The following is a 7,409-nucleotide window of genomic DNA, read 5'->3' on the forward strand; positions in this document are numbered from 1 at the left end:
TTAGGTGTACGTGGCTGGCGCCTTAGCCGGTTGAGCTATAGGTGCCGAGCCGGAAAATAGTCTTAATGAACAGTGTGATTCCAGTAATAATATTAAAATTGTAGACATGAATTAAGGTGAGGTGAATCACAAAACTTTTATGAATTTCTTTTTCCTAATAGTTCTTATATTTACATGCATTCCTGAAACATGGGAACCTATTTTTTTCTTCTATCCTCTACCTACTTTCTCCCTGGGGCTCAGAAAGGGACCCTGGGGCTGATTCCTTCCTAGGACACCTTCAGACTGAGTGGTTCTCACCCTAGGGCTTGGGTGTCATATTCCCCAAGATTCGCCTGCCCTCACTAAACCTAATTTGAATGAATTTCTTAAACAGCACAGGCAGGCAGTAAGGTGTCACAGATTGTCCGTTAACTCTATCCACCAGCCCATGTATATGCTTTATTCAATGAGATAAAATTGGGCACGTGAAAGAAATGAATGTCTCCTTTCAATCTGTCTTTTCATCCAGTCTTTTCATTCTGCAAATTGTTTTCTCACATTCATTCTTTAAGATTTCTTTTAAATAGACATTTAGGCATAGAGAAAAAATAAGATCAGATTTCAAACAATGTTTCATTCATACTCTTAGCTCGTATCCCTGTTAGGAATCAAGAGTCAGAGTGGAATGTTTATATCCTTTATAATAGCTGTGGGAGGGAAAGGTCAGTATCTACATTTAACAGGTAAGGAAATGAGGTCTAGAGAAGAGAAATAACTTCCGTAGGTTTCCACAGGACATGCACGTTGGAGGTGGGGTCAGCGTTCCAGTCCACTTGCCTCCACAGCCTACCCCCTACCTCTTTTGCTGATATCTTTTTGAGAGCAAAGGAGTAAAACAACCTTAACTGATGCATGCTAATCAAACCTACAGTAATGGCACTGGGTGGAGTGCTTTTTCACATTATTCTCTTGATTTAAGGCAATGGCAGTGGCTCAAGCATTACTTAAAGGGTCTGTACTCAGGGTTGCCATGTTTGTGAGGCACCGGTGTGTATTTTTACACACCTTTATTTTTTTTATAATTATTTTTTATTAAATCATAACTTTGTACATTGAGGCATTTATGGGGTTCAGGGTACTGCTTCGATATACAATGTGAAATGTTTACATTGAACCAAGTAACACATCCATCACAATTATACTCATTTCTTAATAGTTTTGAAATGTACCATTGCATCATGCACATTATGTGAGGTCCCACCAAATACCCTCCCTCCTCCCATATCCCCTCTCCACTCCCTTCTCTCTCCTCTTCCCTTCTACTTTCTGGACTATAGTTATGTTTTGCCATTCATATGAGTATGTAGGTGGTTATATATTGATTTCATAGTAGTATCGAGTACATTAGATATTTTTTTTTCCATTCTTGGGATACTTTACTAAGAAGAATATGTTCTAGCTCCATCCAGATAAACATAAAAGATGTGAAGTCTCCATCTTTTTTTATGGCTGCATAGTATACACACCTTAACATTAAATAAGAGTACACAGTGTTATCAGGAAGTGGCACTTTTAATTTTTTTATTTTGAGGAAGGATGAGGTCATTTAAATAATTGCTGTATAGGGTTTGTCTGTGGTAGCAGAAGCTCCTTCCCTGTAAGGCACTTGCTGGAACAGTGTGTCTGCCCACACGCAGCACTCTATAGGGAAGTAATTATTTGTGGCATATATTGCCCTATAATGGGATTTACTGATGACGTGGTTAACTCTTGCTTGTCTGCTGGAAGGAAGGTGACTACCATCACCCACTGTGAATTGCAGTGCTGCGATCCTCAGCGATTAATGTTCTGCCTCAATACTCTTCACATAGACAGTTCCGGTAACATGTCATTTACAGTCTTGATTATCAGCTGCAGATGGGAAGTTATGCCATCTTGAGGCAGGCAAAATTGAGAGAGGACAGCTGAGCCAACCCAAAGATGTTCAGGTGTGTTGTCCTAGGTGAGAATTACTGGCCAGCACTTCACATTCAACTTCCTTCATTTACCACTTCCTGTCTGGGCCAGCCATTTACATTGTCTGAGCCTGTTTGAGAAGTTAGGGATAATAACTATATGCAGTTGATGTAAAGATTAGAAATGAAAGTACCCATGAGAGTGTCTGGTACAAGCAAAGTCCTGATAAGTGGTAATGATGAGGTCTAGACAGTGTAAAAATTGAGTCATACCACTTACTTTCAGCCTCAGTTTGTAATATGAGGATTACACATGTTCTCACTGTGACCTGTTTGGAACTAGGGTCTTTGCAGATAGGATGAGGACATAACTCCATTAGGATGAGGACATAACTCCATCAAGATGAGCCTCGAACCGATGACTGGTGCCTTTATATGAAGAGAAAAATTTAGAAACATAGACACGAGACATGAGGAAGAATGGGAGCAAAGATTGGGGTGATGGATCGACAAGCCGAGGATCCAGATTGCTGGCAGCCTCCAGTAGCTGAGATGGAGGCATGGAATAGAGTCTTCCTCAAAACCTTCAAACGGAACCAATCCTGCTGTCACTTCTGGCATCCAGAGTTCCGAAAGAATAAATTCCTATTATTTTAAACCACCTAGTTTGTGTTCATTTGTTACTACAGCTCTGGGAAACTAATACATCTACCATTTGCAGTTGTTATGAGGGTTAAATAGTGATTACATAACATGTAGGAAAGAATCATCACGGTTCTAGGCACACCGATGCCTTAACAAGTATTGAACCTTTAACCTTCAAGTATCAAAGACACAGAAGATGGACTCTGAAAGATAACATAAAAATCTGTCCCATCTGTAGATGTGGGGGTGCATACAGAGAGAGACCCCAAGCATAGCAGTAGTAGCTGGAAGCTCTAACCCTCTACTCTCTCAGTGCTCAGGCATTGGAGAAAGCTGCTTTCTTTCCACATATTGGGATCTCCTTGAATTTGGAAGGTGGTGGTTTGGGTGATGGTGGAGAGGGTGGGGTTACTTCACATGGAAAAGCAGATGGGTCCATCTTGATCCTCAGAGGTAACAGAATTTGAAGCTAATTTTCAGACAAATCGCCAGTGTTTCTTGATTGGTGAGTGGTAAGAAGACCCTTTCCTTTTCTTGCAGTGCTCACAAGGCTGGGGACTGATCAGCATGGGACAGGCAGGCCACCTGTTCTGCCCCAACCTGTCCTCACTGCTGGACTCACTTGGGGGCATTCTGTGTGTAGTTGGGGAGAGGTCCTAATGGTTCCTTTCTGTCTTGGTCACTGGAGGACCTCACAGGTGTGACAGACTGTTAGACAGCAGTATCAGGACACCACATGGGATAACTGCCTGTGAATGATGCTGTGAGCAGGTCACGTTGTAGGCCTTTGCTGTAGGTGTTTGGAGTGTACAGTATCAAGAGGCAGGGAGTCAGTAGAGCAGGACTGAACATCCAAGCCAATTCTGAGGCATCACTGGGACATCCATCAGAGGGAAAGAGGGAGGATTAGCTGTAGAGAGAGATCATGGCCAGGAATGAGAGTATCTGTCCAGGTACAGACTTGAGCTGCAGGCTGGAGAGTTGGTCAGTGCTGCTGTCAGCCTGGGGGTGGACTCTGTGATCAAGGCTCTCCGAGGGTAGGACCAGGACAGCAGATAAGGGAAATACACCCGGAAGTTAGAGGGCAGCATACGTCCTGAAGTTGAGGTCCCATTAAAACACTCCAGGAGTAATGGGTTCTGCTTGGGGTAGGTGCTCCAAGAAGGCCCTGGGGAAGCCACCCTCCAGGGTCTAAGGCAGACTCCTGGAAGAGGTGGAAGGGGAAGAGGGAGGACCAGCCCAAGGGCAGTGTGGCCGAAACCCCAGTCAGCTGTGAGAAGGGCAAGTAGATCGGCTGAAGGTTTGGTTGGGAACAGGGCTGAGAAGGGACGCAGAACCCACAGCAGGCGGGCAGCAGGGATGCTTTCAGAGTTCAGAGCGCCAGGAGGGTACTTACTGTAAGGCCTGTGCTCAAGGAAGATGATGCTTGGGTTCAGGTGTTGGATGAACCTGGGTAGCCAAGGAGGCTGAGCAGCCGAGTGAAGTCCTGAACTAGGGCTGCTGCAGGAGAAGTGCACAGGAAGGGAGGCTGGAAGACGCAGAGGAACTAGGGTCGGGCTAATGAGGCCTCATCTCTGACGTAAAATTGAAGGGAGCCCCAAAACTCAGTAACCGAGTTCAACCTGTTTTAGTACGGTATTAAATCGATGTCCCCCAAATCAACAAAGAGCAAAATATCAAAATTTCAAATGAAAGGAGGAGTGTACCCTGCACTGGCCCCACCTGCCAGGTTCACTTCACTCGGTGCTGATGCAGGTAGACACCGCAACCGCCAGTACAGACCCTGGGAGGTGGCGGCAGGATGCCAGACCCTGCTCAGCTGTCAACCAAGAAAGATCTGGACAAAACAGGCTCTGGAGAGTGGATCTGGAACCGTGGCATCACAAGACGCTGTAGTTTCAACGCCGGGGAGCAAGAGTAAGAGAAGCCTCTCCCACAGACCCCGAGAGAGTTTCAAGGGCAGAGAGAACCCGCCAAAGGCTACAGTAAGTTCTGAGAGCTGTTCTGTGCAGCAGCAGGTGAAGCTGACGCTCTGGCTGAGAAGAGCACGTGTGCCCATGCGTGGAGGGGGTGGCAGGGTGCCTGGAAGGGACTGGGGAGGGGCCTGGTGGGGCTGCCCTTTGGCTTTAAGCCTCACGTGCCAGATATCTAAATACTGTAGAACCTCTGTAAGTTGACCACCAAGGGGCTTAACAAATGGTCAACACACAGAGGTGGTCAACATATGGAATTAGACCTAGTGTACTGATATGTACATGGGGTGCATGTCTGGCCTATGAAAATTAGGTCAACTTAAGGAGCTAGTCGATGTAGGGAGATGGTCAACTGTAGTGGTGATACTGGAAATTCTGGGAGGTCTTTGGTCTTGGGGATTAAAAGAATGAATCCAGCGACCACAGATCAGTGGTAAGACGGGATTTATTTTACAGAAAAGAATACAGAGAAAAAGCACTCAGCTTCTGGCAGAGGGAAAGACTGAAGTCAGAAAATCTCTCTTTGCTTGGGTTTTTTATCTAGGGGCTTATATAGTCACACGGGTCCTTTGTAGTTACATCTGGCCAGGACTTGGTAACAACTGTATAGATACAGTCCTTTCAGCCAGTGGTAACAAACGTATAGATACAGTCCTTTCTGCTGGGTAAGATGAAAGAGTGCATTAACGAATGGATACAGTCCCTTCTGTTAGGGGCAAGGTGAATGAGCGCATTAATAAAGGGCTACAGCCCACTCTTGAAATGGTCCAGGCCTAGGAAACTTACATGAAATTGACCAGGCCTAGGAATTGAGAGGTCCCCCCAAATGGGGGAACCCTGTATCACCCATGGGACTGTGAAATAATCACAGGGAAGTAGTGCAGCCAGAGGAGGGCTCTCTAGGTCCGAGGGTGGATCTGGAGTTGGCATCTGCAGCAGCGCGGGCTGTGCCGTGGTTTTCCTTAACTGACTAGGGACCCCGGGGCTTCCGCCGCCCACCCTCTCTGCTGTACTTGGTTCTCCAGCTCTGCCTCCCCGATCCGCTGTGCCAACACCGTCGAGGCAGAGATGCAGGAGGTGAGGCAGGTCCTCTGGGTGGCTGGCGCCGACCAAACTGGGGTGCACTCACCATGTATCAGAGGTTCTACTACATTTTGAAGTTAAAATGTTTTCTCCTACCACATGCCTTCTTCAGGACCAGAGAGAGCGGATTTGAATTGCAAAGCCTTGGACTACTGGGAGCTGTGCTCCAGAGGAACGTGGCTGCTCTGGCCTAGCTTGTGTTGGGCTCACACCTGCCCCTCTTTTCTCCTCATCTTGGCTCTAGCCGCCAACAGCCACCCCTTGGCTGCCCCTTGTTTCTGGTGGGAACAGCACAGTTGACCTCTAGGAGAATGGACAGGGAGAAAGCCCTGGGCAGGCCTAGAAGTGGGTTTGGGCTTGCAGGGCAGGGAATTCTGGGGTTCTGGGTGCCCAGAGCACCGTCTGGAAAGAGGGGCAGGGGCTCTGCATGGACATGGTCCCTTGGCCTTGTGTCCTCTAATGCGGAGAAGGCACAGCTAAAGCAAGGCCACAGCAGGGCCTCTCTTTCCCTATCCCAGGCAAGGGCTATGGGCAGAGCAAAACTAGAGCAGAAACATATCATATTTGGAAAAAACCTTTTTCTTACTAATCTTCTGTAATTGTGAGTTAATCTTTCAGCAAACCAATCAAGGGAAAAGGGTGAGTATGATCCCTACACACCATTATAATAAAAAAAAGTGAATCTGGGTGGTGCCTGTGGCTCAAAGGAGTAGGGCACCCATATGCCGGAGGTGGTGGGTTCAAACCCAGCCCCGACCAGAAACTGCAAAAAAAAAGTGATGCTACTGGCAAGTGTGGGGGGAATTACCAAGCCTGGCAAACACTGGAATTTAATCTGTTCAATAATATGAAATATTAATATTAATTCTCCTAAAGAACAAATATACTTGAAAACAAAAACAGCGTAAGCCACAAGAAACCTTCAATGATATCTACAGACATGGAACATCTTTCCCAGAGACAAGAAAACTTCCTGAATCAGACTCTAATAGTGATCAGAAATCCAAAATAACTTTTGCTTTATAAAGGCAAAAGTCCAAATTCTGTAAATATTCTAAAATGTCTCTAGTTATTCTGTAAATATTCAAAAATGTCTCTAGTTAAAATGAAAAGCTCCATTTTTAAAAATCATGTTTACTTGTGGTTAAGAGAAGGAAAAGTTTTGGTCAAAAGTAAAGAAGAAAAAAACTAAGAGAATAGTAGAGAAGCTCCTTTGTAGAATCTAACAAATGTATAAAGAACGTAGGAAAGCAGCAGTGTTCCTTTGAGGACACTCTGACATTCTGAAGGTGTCCCCAAAGAAAGAAATTATCAATTTTTCTTCACTTTTCTTTATAATTAATCTCTCTCTCTCTTTTTTTTTTTTTCAGTTTTGGGCAGGGCTGGGTTTGAACCCACCAGTATATATGGGACTGGTGCTCTACTCACTGAGCCACAGGTGCCACCCTAATAAATTTCTATACTCAATTTACTAAAACTAAATAATGCATCAACATTATGGCAGCTTTCCCCAATGTGGGAGAAAGATCAGGGATGAAACTAGTTCACACTAACATCACAGAGGGGCTATAGATAAAAGTCTGGGCTCCTCAGACACTCTCCCCCCGGTGCTGCAAAAAGCACAGGGCTGTAGAAGCCTGGGGTTTTAAGTGGGATGTTAAGCAACTCCAACTGCCCAGAGCTAACATTCTTAAGCTCCTCAGGCAGACAGGGCTTTGGGAGTTCAAACAGAATACGTAGCTATTAAAAATTAAGATCTGAAAAAAAAAAA

At 45.3% G+C, this 7,409-nt stretch overlaps 1 pseudogene; it reads left to right on the forward strand.

Moving 5' to 3' along the window:
- The first annotated feature begins 4,383 nt into the window (after positions 1–4,383).
- LOC100959729 overlaps positions 4,384–7,409 on the forward strand; it is a 7,406-nt pseudogene continuing 4,380 nt past the window's right edge.

Source organism: Otolemur garnettii, unplaced genomic scaffold (assembly GCF_000181295.1).
Source record: "Otolemur garnettii isolate 467f Iridium unplaced genomic scaffold, OtoGar3 scaffold00297, whole genome shotgun sequence".
NCBI classification, from domain to species: domain Eukaryota; kingdom Metazoa; phylum Chordata; class Mammalia; order Primates; family Galagidae; genus Otolemur; species Otolemur garnettii.